The sequence below is a fragment of the Meleagris gallopavo genome, chromosome 5, assembly GCF_905368555.1.
Source record: "Meleagris gallopavo chromosome 5, MGAL_WU_HG_1.1, whole genome shotgun sequence".
Classification (NCBI taxonomy): domain Eukaryota; kingdom Metazoa; phylum Chordata; class Aves; order Galliformes; family Phasianidae; genus Meleagris; species Meleagris gallopavo.
This window is the reverse complement of record NC_139408.1, coordinates 29,172,527-29,189,790: the sequence shown is the minus strand read 5'-3', so window position 1 is coordinate 29,189,790 and position 17,264 is coordinate 29,172,527. Positions and strand designations below refer to the sequence as shown.

The following is a 17,264-nucleotide window of genomic DNA, read 5'->3' as shown; positions in this document are numbered from 1 at the left end:
TGTATTTTTAATTCAAACTGAATTTAAATATACATTTTCATAACTGCATAGCTTACATAGTATCTCCACTAGGTTCTAGATAGATTAGGTGTTGAAATTTAGGAAAGAGGCTTGATATCCAAAAGGCAGCAAGAGGCCCTTAATTTTGCCAAGAGTCTTCTGCAAGATATCACTGGTTTATTTTTTCATATATTTTTGTTTGTTATGTATACATGCAGACACACACTTGCATCTGTGAAAGCAAAACAACACATTGCTAATAGTCTAAAAAAAAAGTCATTGCTAAAAGACTATCAGTGCAGTACTGGACATTTCTGAAAGCTCAATATTGAAGGTTATGACTGATATTAGCTGGTATGGTGAAGAACAGGGAAGGACATTTTGTTTACCAAGTTTTGCAATGAAAGGTTCTAGCCTTTGAAATTCTTAATGCACCTTGGTAATAGAGAAGAAAAATACTACCTGACAATTTCAAGCTGATAATGAAAAGTCAAAATGTATTCTAGGTACACATATAATACATCTGCCCACAAAATATGTGATATACAAAATATAATTATACATTTATACGAAAATATTATAAACACATAGATTACTCCAAAAGCAATGCCTCCTATTTCCATGGAAAATACAACTGATCCAAAGAGCACAGCAACACTATTTATTTGAACAAATACTGAGCTACAAAATAATGTGTTTCAACATAGTCGCCACTGTTAGCTGATCTGTGAATTTGTGCAAATGTCAGTGGGTGCAATTTTTTCTGCATGGAGGAATTCAATTCCACGTATTTGCTTTATAAGCTTTATAAGCACTTCCTGACACCATTTTGTCAGATTGCCCCTTTGCTGCCATCTGTCACACACTAACAAAATGTAATGGAATACTGGGAGGAAGGTTCAGCCTCTTCTGCCGTACCACCACCATCTGCCTCTGACATCGTGGGCCAATATAATGAAATAGAAGGCATTATTTTCAGAGCAGCCCCTGTAATTTGCAATATCAAATGGAAAAGATGCTCTCTACAACCAAAAGCTTGGTTTTACCCAAAGTCCAAGAGATAGGCTCAGCTGACAATTTGATAATCTCCCTACAGCTGTCCTGGTCCATATCAAATAACAACTTTATTCATTTATGAGCACTACGCATAACTGGAACTGCTGTCATTTCAGAGGAAAGATCAGTATCAGATCTCTAGCTGAGTTTTCATCCTGAAGCTCTCTTATTCATATACATACATGGTATGACTCTGATCACAACCAGATGAGATCACAGCCTGAGTGGCACAATGGTGTGTGGATTATGTGTGAAAACTACTTGTTCATGAATGAGGGAAGATTTCTGCCTGGAAGAAAATACTATTTTTTCATTAAAGAAAGCGTTATGACAAAATGCATCAGAAAGACATTTCATTTTACTTTCAATCATCATAATGCATTAAAATGTACACACATTAGTGATATCTAAGAATGAGTACTATATATTAATTACTATACAGTTTAGGCACTGGTTTTTGTACTAACGTACTTCATGTGTTTTATAGATTTGTTCAACCTTTCTTTTTTTCCATTAGTCTTTTCCTATATAAAGCAATTCCATTCATAAAGTCAATTTGAGTTCACTTAAAAAACACAAGAGCACCGTATTAAAGAAACAGAGACATTAAGGACCTTTAAACAATAACAAAAAGCCTCAAAAGACCACTGTATGTAGCTAGCTCTATATAAAGCTCTATATAAATGAACATAAAATCAGGTAATCATACTGAGATTCAGTTAAACTTGATGTCAGTCAACATACTTTTGATAACTAAAATCAAACCACAACCTTTAGCAGTGAACGCTTTATCAGAAAAACAAAAGACCTTCAAACTCTTCTATTAAGCTTTAAATTTTAATCCTAGTGTAAAAAATACTAATGAAAAATAAATCAGAGAAGGAAAATCAAAACATGTGAAAAATCAGAAATTAAACGTGGAATTTTTAGAATATTTCACTGTCTATTAGCATGTTGAATGTCTTAGATTTCTTGAGGGAGTATTTTAACTTGCAGACAATGTATGTTTACAAACAGTTATTATTGGAATAGAATTTCTGTAAAAACAGATGCATTCACTCAGGTATAGAACCGCAGTATAAAGCACTACTGGAAGCACAGCTACATATAGGGTATTATCACACAACAGAATATTATGCTATGTAAACATAAATATAGTTATGTTATAGAATATTCTCACATCTGAAAACCCACATGAATTCCCACGTTTTTGAGTGAGTGGTTCTATACTAACATATTTCAAAGTTCTTGGCCAAGACCATTTGGAGTTAATTTTATGTTAATGGCCAGGCAATTCACTCACTGCAGAAATAAATTCTGCATCTAGTGAGAAAGAATAAGAATAGAATGAACATAGTTAGGGAGCTTGTCTTGTTCTACCTTTCTTTTATTATTTTTTTTCCCCTACTACCCCCAGCTCAGTTATCTATAATCATCTTTTCCTTGGACAAATTTCTTTCTCCTTTTTCCTTTCAGGAAAATGATTTGGCTTCTACCACCAATTAGTTCAGAGTTTACTTTGATTATTACCTAAAGGTTAGGTGGGGAGATTTAGTACCTAAGGCCAATGGAAAGGAAAATGAATTTAACAGCTATAGAGTGAAAAATATTCATAATCGTGTGGGAGTCTTCCTCCTGAGCAGCAGGCTTGCAGGCAAAGCAATATAAAAAACTATTTGTTTTTTGTTCTTTCTTTGTCTCTTCCTCTCTTCAGTTCATTATAAAAGACATATTTGCAAGAATGCTTGTTTAAGGAACGTATTTATTTTTTGTGAGGTATTAAAAAATAAATGAAGGTTTACTGTTTGCAATTTTCTCCTGCCAAAATCATTTTAGGGTTAAAGAAAAGCATGCAGCTGGAGAAAAAAATAGTTCTTAAATAGCCATGAGTAATTTACACACAAACCAACAGCAAGAAACTTATATTGAAATGATAACAGAAAGGCTGCTGTTGAAATCAGAAGAGTTCAGAGAAGCAAGTATGTCCCTAAGGAGAGACATCTCACTCTAAAAAGGTCTGTGTCCCTGCAACTAAATGAGCATCTTAATATATGTGATCTCATAATACTGTAACTGTATTAGGAGGCTGCAAAGTCCACATTTGTATACATTGTAAGTAATCCCTTCATTGTTCACTTTATTAGTTTAGATTCACAAGACTTGGGATCAGTAAAGCAGCCTTTGGGAGACAGTAGATTCCATTTCTCCCAAGCCTTCACTGCCCTTACTGTAAATAATCTACAACACCTATATAGAAAAAATACTTAAAGATATTCCTTTAAAAATAGAAGGACATAAAATTAATGTAATTCAAAATGCAGAAACAAGGGAAAATGAGCTATTAGGCCTGTTTCCCATTAGAAATTGGAAAACCTCTTAATTGTTCTGGCTAATTTTTAATAGGACACTGAGTCCTATTCATTTCCTAGGCTTTTTATTGTTAATGATCCAAAAAACTAGTTCCTAGGCAGGAGTTGAAGAGCCTGCTAATGACCTTTGCTGTTTATGTGAGGCTATTTTTTTCACACACTTGTGGCACCTCTCTGACTGAAGATTTCTTGTTCCTCACCGAATTCCTTGGTGACATGGGTCTGTGGAGAAAGCCTTACTGCATGTGGTAGGAATGCAAACTTGTAGGCAGCTGTGGACAGACCTGCTGTGACTATGGATTGCAAGTTCAAAGATTTAGGATTGTTTTCCACATTTGCACAGTAAGAGACAGACTAACACTAAAAAGCCTCATCAGATTTTACCATGAGGAGAAAAACAAATTTCAGGATATATAACCATAAAATGACACACAGTACAGAAAGCAACTAGAAAGGCAGGACTATTTAAGGACTTAGATAGCTGGCAGGTGTTTATTTTTTGTTGCTTTATCTGAAAGTATCTTAAACAACAGTTCTCCTGATACTTGCTTGAAACAATTCACTTTGATGCTCTAATTTGTTGATATGTTTATGGAAACATGAGACTGCAGCAATCACTTTTGAAGCAACCGCTCTTTTTCTGAGCGAAAGACTCCATGCTCTTTTCCTCCATCTGCTATCTTCTTCTGTTTTGTTACATGTTCCTTTCTCTTATTTTTTCCTATGTTCTACTTGTTTAATGGCAGAAGAAAAAGGTCTGGTAGTTCATTTTATATAACTGCAGCTAATGGAAGTCAGAAAGCAGATGGGACTGAAGTACTGAGGAAAGAAAACAGGGAAAGGAACACTAGAAGAAAAAAAAGGAAAAAAGTATAGAAGAGATTAGTGGGCATCTGTTAACATCCTTGACTAAAAAGTGAATTCAACTTGTAACATGAGACACCATAACCAAAACATAATATCCATTATCAGGTGCATGGATACAAAAAAATACCCCATGAAAAAACAAACAAACAAACAAAGCCTTAAAACACCATCAAAGATTTAGAAGAGAATATGAATTTCATTAATAAATGGGAAATGGGCAAAAAAATAAAGGACTTTTTCCCCCTTTCTCTAATAGAGAAATCATAATATTAAAAGCGGACATGAATTTACGCAACTTTCTTTAGACTGTCAGCAGACAACAAGGAAAGTGAGTGAAACTGTGGAGAGACACAGTAATTGCAGCTAATTTCTTTTTTTTTCTTTTTTCTTTTTTTAACATATAGCCCACAGGGCATAAATGTACGGATAATTATGACAAGTCCTTGCAGGCAAAAACAATTTAAACATGCATATTTTAGTCATTACAAAGAGGTATAATAGGTTTTTCTATTTTACCTTTCTTAATAATATCCAATTAATTGCTTGTGGCTAAAATGTGCAAATAGTGAGAAACTGCTTCAGCATCTATGCCACACTCTGCAGACTATAGAAATAGAAAGCAACTGGCTGCCAGAGGTAAATTTAAAGTAACTTTCACAATAATTTTCTTTTCATATGATAATATGGACACTAACTGATATAACTCACAGCTATGGAGTTTTCATGGTGTTAGCCTAGGATACAAAGGGGCCAAAATCTCTTCACTGACTGAATTTCTGCTTGGAAACATCTGAAAACGATTTCACAATTTTGAAAATTCCAGAATGCTTTATTTTGAATTGTTAGAGCAGCTAAGATGCACTTCCTACCCTTCATTCTCTGTAGCTTTCAAGTTTAGTTTCATTTCACTGTAGCTTTTGATTTACAGACTGTATAACACTTTCCAACTGCCTGCATACTAGCAGTGAAGTTCTCACACATGGGCACCAAAATCTGAATTGTACATCCTCAAAGTTTTAAGGAGGTTACTTCAGAAAATTCAATCTGAAATGTCACACAGGTCTAAAGTTCCTAAAATTCCTATTAAGTATCTATTTATTAATTAAAAATAAATATTTTAAGTTTTAAGAGACTACACATCTATTTTTCACAATTGCATGCATTTGAAGAAGACTTTTATTCTGAAGCTCACTTTCATAAACTTGTTAGACTCTAAACATTGAGGAGAATGGATTCAAACCTACACCAATAAAACATCAAATATGACTCCATTAGTTTGCTGGCTTTTTCTTTTGTTTTAGGAGTTGTTATAAGAACAATTTGAGTTATAAAAGAAAGCTCACTGAGTTTTGAACAATTGTTGCAGCAAAATAAAATATTTTACTATCCAATTAACTTAGAAACTGTATTACACAACAAAGCCAGTCATTCATAAATAACAAAGGAAATTCTGAATATATTCTATACGATAGCTAAAGACAAAAGTAATTAGAGAGTAACAAACATTTTAAGCTGTATTTTAATGAAATTAGATATATTTTTCCTATTTAACTAATCTTTTCCTAAAATACCTGAGAGTGAAACTATGACTAAATCCAGTGAAGTGTCACCCTCCTAAAACATGAACTGGAATACACTAAAAATAATTTTTAAAAAGATATTAAAACAAAAACATTTTTGCTGTCCAAGTTATAAAAGAGTCCAATCAGTGGTTGGGAAGAGTTACTATCTAAGCAACTAAGTCTGCTGAGTGAAATGAAAGAGGCAAAGATGTACTGACTTCAAGTAAAAGGCATACATTATTGAAAGATCAACAAACCCTAGTAGTCACTAAACAATAATAATCAGCCATTCTTTACCTAACATAATTAAACATAACTGAAGTGACTGAAAAGTTAAAGATTGAAGACTTAAGTAATATTGTAAAAAATATTGGTTTAAAACTATGATAAAAGTCTGTGATGTAACTTCAAAATTAATCTACTTCAAGGCTGTGCGCAGGTGTTTCACAAGAAGTCAGTTCTAACTTCAGATTAGTTCAACACTTAGCTCATATAGTTTACTGCATTTAAAAATAATAACAACAATAAAAAAAACATTGTGCTGCATCAGTCATTGCACTGTATTTTCTCTTATTCCTAAAATCTTCCTCAACCAATGGATAATTCCTTGTTTTTACAGTACTTGATTCCACATTCTTTCAAGTATTCTTAGATTAGAAATCAAATTTAATTTGAGCATATTGACTACATTTGTAAAAACATAGGATAAATTCCTGAACTGGCATTTACTATCAACTGGACTGAATAAGATTTTCATTTTATAGCCTCAACTAAAGAACCACAGAAACAGTTTCCTAAACATCTTGTTTTGTGTTTTTAATTGTTTGTTATTAAGCATTTAACACATTTCATTCCATAGAACTATCTTCCCTGCACGTTATTAAATTGTGGCTTTAATTTGCAGCAAATCCAGTAGAGCAGACAAAAATGCCTTGATGTGGTTGCAGCTGTTTTCTGTTAAAATATATAAGTTTTTTCTTTTTTTCCTCATGATGGCTTTTATTTTTCCCCAGTAAATAGATACAATGCAGCATAATGGTACCATGGCGTCTTACAATATCTATTTTAAAATTCTGCAACTTGGGATTTTAAGAATACTTACTGATCTATACCTTATTGGAGAAAAATATAAATAGGAAAAAAAAACAATAATATGGAGATCCGTTTCTTCATAACATAGATATTTCATTGCAAGTGTAATAAAAGTAATAAAAGTACCAGTAAAAGTAAAAAATCCCTCGAACCAATGAGGAAAACAAGGAAGCCACAAACATCTAAATAACTTATGTAGTTAAATGTAATTTAGTCTCACTGTAAACAGAAGGGCTGCGACCCAAAGAGCAGTAAGCCATGAAGACTCACCCAAAACAATCATAGACTAAAGCTTAAAAACAAATATAAAAATGCATTCTGTATTCTAGGAGTTCATATGTCATTATATTATCTAGAGAAACTCTAAAGCGAATCTTACTGTAATTGGCCCTGTGTATCACAGCACCTCAAAATTCTGACCTTTTCTATATGTCATACAAAGATATACTGTGAACCTGAACTGTGATATGTATTTTGGAGATGGAATTATTCTCTTATTTTCACCCACTAGTGGAAGTATACATGAAGAAAGCTCTGCTGTATATGGAATAACAAGATGCAGCAGTGTTTGTTAATAAATTAAGACAGGAACCTACCTAGCTAAGTTAAAGAAAAACAACAGTTTCTTTCACAAATGCGATTTTCTTACCATTTTTTTACTCTGGCTTAGTTTTCCTTGCCTTGTTGTAGTTCATCCCACAAAGTAAATAGAAAAGTGCATACAGTATTGCAAATATGGGATCGTAATTTACTATTTAGTCCCCTTTCATTTGGCAATAGAGTTCCCACTGACTGCTCACAGAACATTTCTGACCCCTTCACTTCACAACATGAATATCTGTGGGACATTATTTCTGAGGAACATCCTACCAAAAACCTGCCAAATTGTCACTGCTTTTTAGAGAAAAGTCATTGCATGAGTATAGATGAATGTGTAAGACTAGGGATAATTTTTCCACATCTCAGTCTCTGAGAGGTCAAAAGAAGAATCAATACAATTGGTTTACTTTTTATGTCTGGTGGGGTCTGTCACCACAGAGCACGTGAAAAGTTTCTATAGGAAATGTTAGGTTGCAGCTATGCTTGTCAATGTGAGCATATATCTTACACAGTGCTGAAAAAACATTCTTAAAGAGCATAATGAACAATCTTTTCCTTTCCTAAAGAATGGAAGAGGATTTTGAAGTGAGATACCTGCACCTGGCTCTTCTATTTCCATTCAGAACGGAAAGCCAAAAGACTTCAGGAAGAATGTGACGAACAATACTGCCCCAGTGAACAGATTACATTTGGTGCTTCAAGCCTGTCTGCACCTGTTCTTGACTGGGTGTAATCCTTCCAGTAAGTACAAGACTATGAGTTTAACCTTGAAGTATTTCAACACACTACGTCAGAAAATTTATGTTTACAACATAATAAAAAAGCTAAAACCAAGTTAAAGCAAGTATTGACCTATTAATATTCTTGATGTTTGACAGCTATTGAAAAAAAAAATCTGAAATGCAAAACAATTGCATTATTCATTTTTTGTCTAACTACAAAGATCACTCTTCTGTAGGTCTAGTTAAAGTAAACCTTAGTTTTAACTGTTACTAAAACTACAGCAAGTTTTCCTCCAGCTTCTACAACAGATGTAGTAAATGTGTGACTGTATCCATGACCATATTCCTACTGGAGTGATGAATTTCCTGTGCTACGGTAACTGATCTGCCTGAATTTTATGATCTTGCCTAACTAGAAATAGCACAAACATTGTATGACTGGGTAGAAGAGCCAGCCTCTTCCTTTTTTTTCCAAGGGAGAGAGGGAAAACTTCGCCGTCATTTCTGCCACTAAATTCATAACAGTTTTAAATTCTACAGGCCTTTGAAATAAAAACCACTTTAAGTATCTCCTCTTGTTCTTTTTCTCAGTCACAGGTCCTGTCTCACATCTCAGAACAAAGACATCTAGATAAGTACACGCTTATTATTATTACTTGCATTATCCTGGTTCCTATAATGAGAAGCATAGATCCATGTATCTACAGAGACAGAAGACCAGGCCTTTACAGAGCTATTAGGTCTGATTTGACTACAGAAGCTATGTGCCCAAAGATACACGATGCAACAACGCAGTATGCATGTTTCCTTCTCTCCTCCCTTTTCCTTTCCTCCACCATTCCTGGTAAACTCCTGAGTGGTTAAAAAAAAAAAAAAAAAACAGATGGCTGCACTATTGTAAAGGGCAGCAAGGACGGCATTCAACCACTACAGCAGGCAGGTCCCTGTAGTTCTCATTTCCAAGTGACAGGTGCTCAGGAAACCAAACAGCACTCGTGAGCATGTTCTAAGCACAGACATACCAACTCTCCTGCACCAGCAAAAAAAAAATTTTTGTTCATGTAGTAATCTAAAGACTTTTATGGTAAAAAGAAAGGTATTTTGAAAACTATCTAGATGATGCAAGACTATTTTAGTATTTGAATTTTTCAACCATTTTCTGACAGACATGCTCATGCAGAAAACAGATGTAATTCAGAAGAGTTGTGTAAACACTGTTTCTAAGAAATTATACTTCCAAGGAAATTAATACAACTCCAGAAACAATAAACAAGTTACCAAAAATTAAAATAGTACAGCTGTTTGTAGCTTCCAGGAAAGTCAATGTTTGTACAATTTGAAATATGTAATTGCCCTAGGAATACCTTCAGTGTCTTTTAAATTATTCCACTGATAATCATTTTAAGTCAGAATAATCTTGCTGACTTCATTAATGTATGTCACTGCACAAAAAGGTCTAATATTTCTCTTGGTAAAAGACACGAAAACACCAGAAGATTCATGTTTTTCAGAAAGAAAGTTGTGTCAATTTATCATGCATTTGGGATACAGGTGACTCCATTAGAGCTGCAATCTGTCTTTTGCCCGTGAAGTCAAAGTTCACATGTTACTCAAAAGATCTATAAGATTAATTTACAAAAAGTTTGTGTGATCACATTACAAGGTCAGTGGCTTAAACACAAAGCCCTGTTCTTGGAACTTTCTTCACTGCACACTGGAATTTTCTTTGTCCAGTTGGGTTGGCAAAAAAAAACCACATAAGATAAAGTTCACAGCTGTGTTTCTGATGAATTAATGATGACATTGTTGGTTTTAGAGGACACTACGCTACTCTCAGTTATGTGGAATCACAGCTACTGAAAAAGCAGGCAATGACACAATCAACTGTTTCGTGTGCATCTTCCAGGCACTTAAGCAGAAAGCTTATGAATAAGACAATTTATTCATAAGACTAATTTGGATATAGAGTTCATGTTGAAACACACAGCAAAAAGAGCAGATCACGTTTTGAAACAGAAGAGCAGGATCTAAGGCTAATTGATAAATACACAAGAGATCCTAACATCCTTAACCAGTAACATCCACTGCCTACTTTAGCATGTTTTTCTTTTAAACATACTACTATTTTTATCTTTTTCAGGAGTTTCAGTCTAGATGCGCAAATAATTCCAGTTAAACGTACCAAGATTCTGATTCAAACACAATTCATACGACAAGCTTCAACAAGAATAACAGATGCTCCTAGGAAAATACTCTAATAGCAGCAGTTTCTAGCCTTCTTATACTGCCAGACTAGCATCCTAGAAGTTCTGTACATCTGTTTTTTTATACTAAGGAAAATATTAAAAATATTAAAATATTAAAAATAAACACATGCTTAACATCTTGTTGCTAGAGACATGAAAATCTATAAAAATACTAAGACTGGATATAGCTGCAATCTGGAATGACAGTGCTCTGTATTAGTACAGTCACTGCAATCTGATAAGGTCTGTACTACCCAGAAGGTACAATTTATGAGCTGCATATTATTAGTGGTAAAATAACTGAATTTTAATTAGGAAAACCCATCATGATTATGAGTCACACAATGATACTCTATTCTTTTTGGAGACATCAAAAATCCACTCCTTCCAGAATTTTAAGAATGCATTGTTGTTGTTCTCACTAGTTTCCATGGCAGAAGTCACAACCAACTTGTTCTTGTCTTGTTGAGTCTCTTTACCTGTGCAATCCCATACAGCACTAAAAACCCCTTGAGACTGGAGTACTTTTAATGCACCAAATGCACTGTATGTTTTCCTTTACCACTGAAAGTACACTACTTAAGTAATTTACTACTGGTTTTGTGTGAGGCAAGGCCACCTTGCCTAGTGGGAGCAATACGCTTTAAGTCCTCATCCTAAAAAAATATAATAAAGATGGAGTTGGGAAGGAATAACAAGCGAAGGAACATAACATAGGAATTTTTGTATTTTATATTTAATTCACTCTTGAGAAAGCTAGTTGAGACACTTCAGACTCCCTGCTTAGAGCTGGATGTTCTAAGCACTCAATTATAACATCTTGCATCTTCTCAGGCTTTATCTCTTTAGCTCCCCCCCAAAAATTGACATTCATCATATAACATAGCCCAACTTCAATGATAGCCATGAACAGTACAGTACTGCACCGAATCTGTTCTACAACCTGTTGAGGATGGATGGCTTTTCTTAGAAGATGACAAATGTATTTTCAAGCAGTAAACTTAAAAGAACTACATTTACTTATCTTGCGACTAGGCAGGAGTTTGAACCATAAGAGATATGGAGCAATTAGAAGTCATCCTTCTTGCTTGAAACAAAAAACATTTTACTTGTGTCCAGCTTTACAAAATTTCTCTAGTTTTTTTTCTGAAAAAGGCAAAAGCATCTGCCTGGAGCCCACAAAAAAAAAAAAAAAAACCAACAACAACAAAAAACCCTTACATTCCAGAAAACCTGAGAGTCCAGACAGTTTTGTTTCTTGTTTGAGGTTTGCTTGAGTTTTTTTTTTTTTTTGGGGAGGGGGTATGGGGGGGTTGGATATTTTTCTTGTTGGGGATGTTAGATTTTTTATTTTTTTTCCTATCAGTTAGCTGTAGGCTGTTCCCAGCTTAGTAAAGTGGCTGCTCTGAATATTATTCTAAGCCACATAATCCTTCCCCTGAACTGCTGACAGAGAAAGCCCAGGAAGTAACATGCATTCATTCAAACTAGCTTTAATTGACTTGCCCAAGATGGGAGAGAACCACCCTGATGTTCTTAGGCTTACTTGGTAGAATTTCAAATATCAGAATCTTGTCAAAAAAGAAAAAAAGTGCTTCTCACTGCACAGATGTGGGTGGACTGAGGCTGCATGTGAGCAAGTATGTACGCATATACCCACTATGCACCCCACTGAAATAATTCTAATCATTTACTAGTTTATTTACAGAGACAGGAATAAGATGCACACAAAAACAGGACAAAATAATACAATATTACAAATAAATTAGTAGGTGGATGTGCATGATGCAAATTCCTATTCTGCAGAATTACGTAGTTAATTAAATAATAATTTTTAAAAATCCCAAAATTTGGCTCCAGGATACGCAGAGAAAATCTGGATCACTGTATCTCCCAAAACCACAAAATAGACTCATATGTTAATGGAAAAGAACCATATGGAAAAAAGAAATCCATCTTTTAACTACATCCAGGAATAATAATCAGGCTCAAAGAATCTTAATCATTTATATAACATGGAAGATTTATTTTTCTCATGACACAGGAAAAAAAAACTCATGCAGAAAACTTTAAAAGATTACTCTGGGAAATTTAAAAAAAAAAAAAAAAAGAGTGGTGGATATCAACTATGGCACTGATTAAACAAACATAATGAGAAGAACTGAAACAGCAGCTTCTCAAATGAAGTCTCTCAACTTCGGATGAGCCCTTATTGGCTTAGAGTTCTACCAGGAGGGAATCTCCTGGCTTGTGAACTGTCCCATGGACCAAGTACTTTACTGCCTGAGGAAACACATGCATATGGTTTCTGGGAGTTTACATCTGGTTATAGAGATATTATATAAAACCAAGCCTGCCTGAAGTTAGAACATTTGTAAAATGTGCCAACAGCTTCTACAATACAAACAGTTTAATAATCAGTAAATTAATGATCCATTTCACTCCATCTCTATTCCTAGCTCAAAAGTAAATTTTAAAAAACAAGTGGCTTCTCTGAAGCTCTTTACAATAGTAAGTTCTATCTACAGTTTCCATCATGCATGAAATAAAGACCAAAGATAGCAACTGATAAGAGGATAAACTATGTCTACCATTCCGTTTTCATTCCTGGCTTTTCTATTGAAATTCTTCTGCTCAGTTATTTACATAACTTCGCTTTACCTATCTGAAAAATGTAGCTACACAAAGGAGTAAATGGCTGAGTTAAGAAGTTTTGACAGGACAGCTCTGAATTCTTTGAAACTAAATATTATATGATAAGAAGAAAGAATACTTTAACAACCTATGTGATATTGTATACGGAGAACTAAGACTAACAAACTACTTTGCACAATGCTCTTTTTTTAATTCATAAAAGTGCTTGCAAAACTGAGGTTACTACAAAAAAATACAGTTTGAGAAAGGCAGGTACAAATAAAAGTCAAACAATGAAGAGAAAACCGCATTCTGTATTTCTCCCAGAAGCAGAAACTAGAAATAGTTGATTAAATATTACACTATTTGTGCGTTAAAACAAAAGGCTTTATTGAGAACCATATAATGGTAAGTTTGCTACAAAATAATGGAAAAGAAATTTCGATGAACTAAAAAAAGTGACAGCAAAAAAAGGAAGGAATATTAGGAATATTTAACTCAACTTCCTCAATTATTACTGCCTTCATAAATTATTTCATATAACTTAGGAGCATATACTATCATCTTCTCTTCACTTACCTCACACAAAGAAAGATAACATAAGCAAATGGAGTACAGCCTATTCACCCAGCACGCCTCTTCAAATCTCTGTGTATGCATTGTCATACTGTAATCACATCTAATTTATTAGTGCAGTTCAGTGAATCCTTTATTGTTATTTAATCCTGGCTGTTATGTCCTACAACTGCCCAACTATCTCCGCAGTCCCTATTGCACAGCAAGTCTGACACCATAGAAGTACAAAACTGTACTAAAAAAATGACAGATTATTAAGCATCCTAAAACCATTTCTAAATATGAATACCAAAGGTAGCTTTCTAAATGCCATTAGCTTGCACATTCTACAATATCAGCTAAACAGAACATAGTGTTTTGAATATATGAACAATTCAAGTTATAGCAAATACCATTAGATAACGCCACTGCATATCAATGTACCCTTTTTTCCTGCTTGCTTCATTATTCTGGTCATATAATGACACAAATTGAGCAGAGCCACACGCAACATCCAGATATGAGATTATATGCTAAGATTTTTTAAAAGTATTGAGAAAAATCAGAGTCTACTGAAGATAAACTGCAAAAGTTCTAAGAAAATTTCTTTGTCTTTCTAATTTTGGCTTGTTCAAAGGATTGTTTGAGTTCGAAGTACTTCAGAAACATCACAGAATGACACACTGTAGTTTGATCCTTCTGTTCATCCCCTCTTTTGACACAAGAAATTCCTGCAAAATAGTATTAAATACCCTTTTATATTTTCTTGCTCGCGAGAAATTTTCTTCTACAAAACACAAACATTTTAGAGTTTCTATATATCCTTTCATAATTTTGAGAAGGATATTTTCCTCAACATTCAATGCAGCTCTAAAATACGGATATTTTTAACTTCCACTGTAGTCCTTCCCTTCTTCCACTCAACCCTTAATTAAAAGCAGACCCTGTAAACCAAATCAAAGTCACATGAATTTTGGCAAGACAAACTTTTAAGCCACTGGATTGAACAATTTCACATACTTTGTCTCTAAGAAGCTATGTGGCCACTTTAGTCATTCCAAACTTTCTGTATCTGTTATTAAAATATGAGCGTGAGAAGATGAAACTAAGCTTACATGGACAAGCTTAATTCCATTGTTTTTTATTTTCACAGAATGTTAGTAATGTCTAGTTCAAATAAATCTCGTTTGGTCTATAAAACTTGTTTGGACTTTTACTGAAACCAAGACCTTAGATTAGGTTACCAAAGGCCACTTCTACTAAGTCTATTCCCAAATATCTCCAGCAGGGGAGATTTTTACCACTTATCTGGCCAATCTGTGTAGCTGATCTCCCAGCGTAGAGTTATTTTCATACCAATATAGGATTTCCAATGAAGGAATTCGTGCCTATTCCCTCTTGTCCTGTCACCATACATCCATGTGAAGGAAGTACATCCATCTTCCCCGTACCTATCTCTTGGGTATTGAAAGACTGTGATTAGATCCTCCCCAATCCTTCTCTTTTGTATGTTTAAGTAAATCAATTCCTTCAGCCTTTCTTCATTTACTATGTTCTTCAACCTGGCAGCCTTCTGCTAGACCCTCTCTACTTTTTCAATGCCTCTCTTGAACTGGAGGGAAGAAAATTGGAAACAGTATCCCACTTCTAGTCCAGCAAGTACCAGATGGAGCAAAATGTTTACACCTCTTTGTCTGTTGGCTGCTCTCTTGATGCTGCAGTCCCAGATGGTTTGACTTTGTTGCTGCAAGCACATATTGCTGATTCATGAAAAATCTACTAGTCTTTCAGTAGAACCAGCATCTCCAGTCTCTCAGAGCCCAGCCTCTGATTTAACTCCCTAAGCTAAATCTCTCAGAAATCCAATCTTCCAGCCTGCTGAGACCTCTTCATGGTAACTCTTCCTTTTGGCATATCTGCCTGCCATCAGAATTCAGCATCATCCACAAACTCACAAAACGAGGGTACATTCACTCACTTCCTCACGGTCACTTACAAAGTTATTAAATAGTAGCAGATCCTGCAACAGCTTCTTAGAAATACCATTCTTGAATGGCTGCCAATTTGATTTTGAGCCAGCAGTTACTGAATTTTAAGTACTACTTATTAGGTAGTTTAAGTAGTTTTACACTGCCTTGTGGTCAGTCTTTCCAGTCCATATCTTATCTGAGTGCTTAGTTTTGTCCACTACATACATTCTTAAATATCTGCAATCTTCTGAAGATGATAAAATATAAATGGTGCCCATAATTCAGAAGCACACTAAAGCCCAGCAACAAAGCTAAAACTAAGGAAACTTCATTGTTTTAGGTAGCCACTGAAATGTACACACAGAATAATTTTATCTTGAAGAATGCAGCATATTAGGTCAAAAACAATACACACCTAAACGACTTTTGTACCAGTTTCTTTTCTAATTTCTTGCCGGAAAAAGACAAAATATGAAAATAATCCTTGTGAAGTATGACTTGTGAGCTATTCCCACTAACTGCAATATGATTTGGGTAAATCTGCAATAAATTTGAAATACTTACAAAGAAGTATCTGAAATAAATTCATGCAACGTGAGGAATTTAACACTCCTAACCAACAAAAGATTTTAAAGCCCTTTCTTAAAGAAAACTAGAAAAATATGTGCCACCATCAATAAGCACAAGGAAGACTATCTCACGTTTTTTCTCCAAATATCAAGTTAGATAATTTTCCCTTTAACACACTCAGTATTTTATATCAGTTTAACATCACACTGTTCACAAACATTTACATCATTTTCTAGGGTTACTAAAGTAACTATATGCTTCAGAAAAAACACCACCACCACCAGGCAGACATCTTAAAGTGAACTGCAAGTACAAGAAAGAATGAACTTCTAGTACAACACTGCTTTGTATAAAAAAAACCCCTACTACATATATGCAAGTCCAGCACTGTGCTGGTCAACCTACACACAAACTACCTAAAAAACAGCTGTTAGAAGGAAAACCATAGCAACAGAGAATTCAGTCTGGGCTAGCTATCTCAGAATCTATTCTGGATCTCCAGAGCAGCATTTGCACTTCATGCTGAATCCATTCTAATTACAGCTCTGTGATCAGTACCAGTACCATCAGTGCAGTCTGAGTACTGCCCCAAGTTGCAGTCCTAATTCTGAACTGCAGAGTCAGAAATCGATTGATACAAATCAATATTCTGTGTCCCATTAATCCATACGGAAAGTTTGTAATCTTCACCTCCCCCTCACCCCCAGATGGTTTTAAGGGCAGCTGATTTACCAAGCACTTAGTGGATTTGTGCTAACTATCATGGCTATTCCAACAATGCACAGGCAAGTGACTAATGAGCTGCAACCTCTCCCAGTTTCTTTCGTCAACCACAAAGAAAAAGCCCCAGAATGAAAGCAAGGAAAAACTCCAGAGATTCTAGTGAAAAAGTCTAGACATAAGACATCTGCACAATAAAACTAAACTGATGCTTTCTATATCCCCTCATGAAAACCAAGTGAATGGTATAGCTCAAAGGTTATTTTAATCCTCTCAGCCTTGGCTGAAAGCTCTGATTTTA

General features: G+C 34.7%; 1 protein-coding gene across 1 annotated transcript in view; it reads right to left on the bottom strand.

The window, feature by feature from the left end:
• FSIP1 (fibrous sheath interacting protein 1) overlaps positions 1-17,264 on the bottom strand; it is a 73,874-nt gene that overhangs the window by 3,483 nt on the left and 53,127 nt on the right.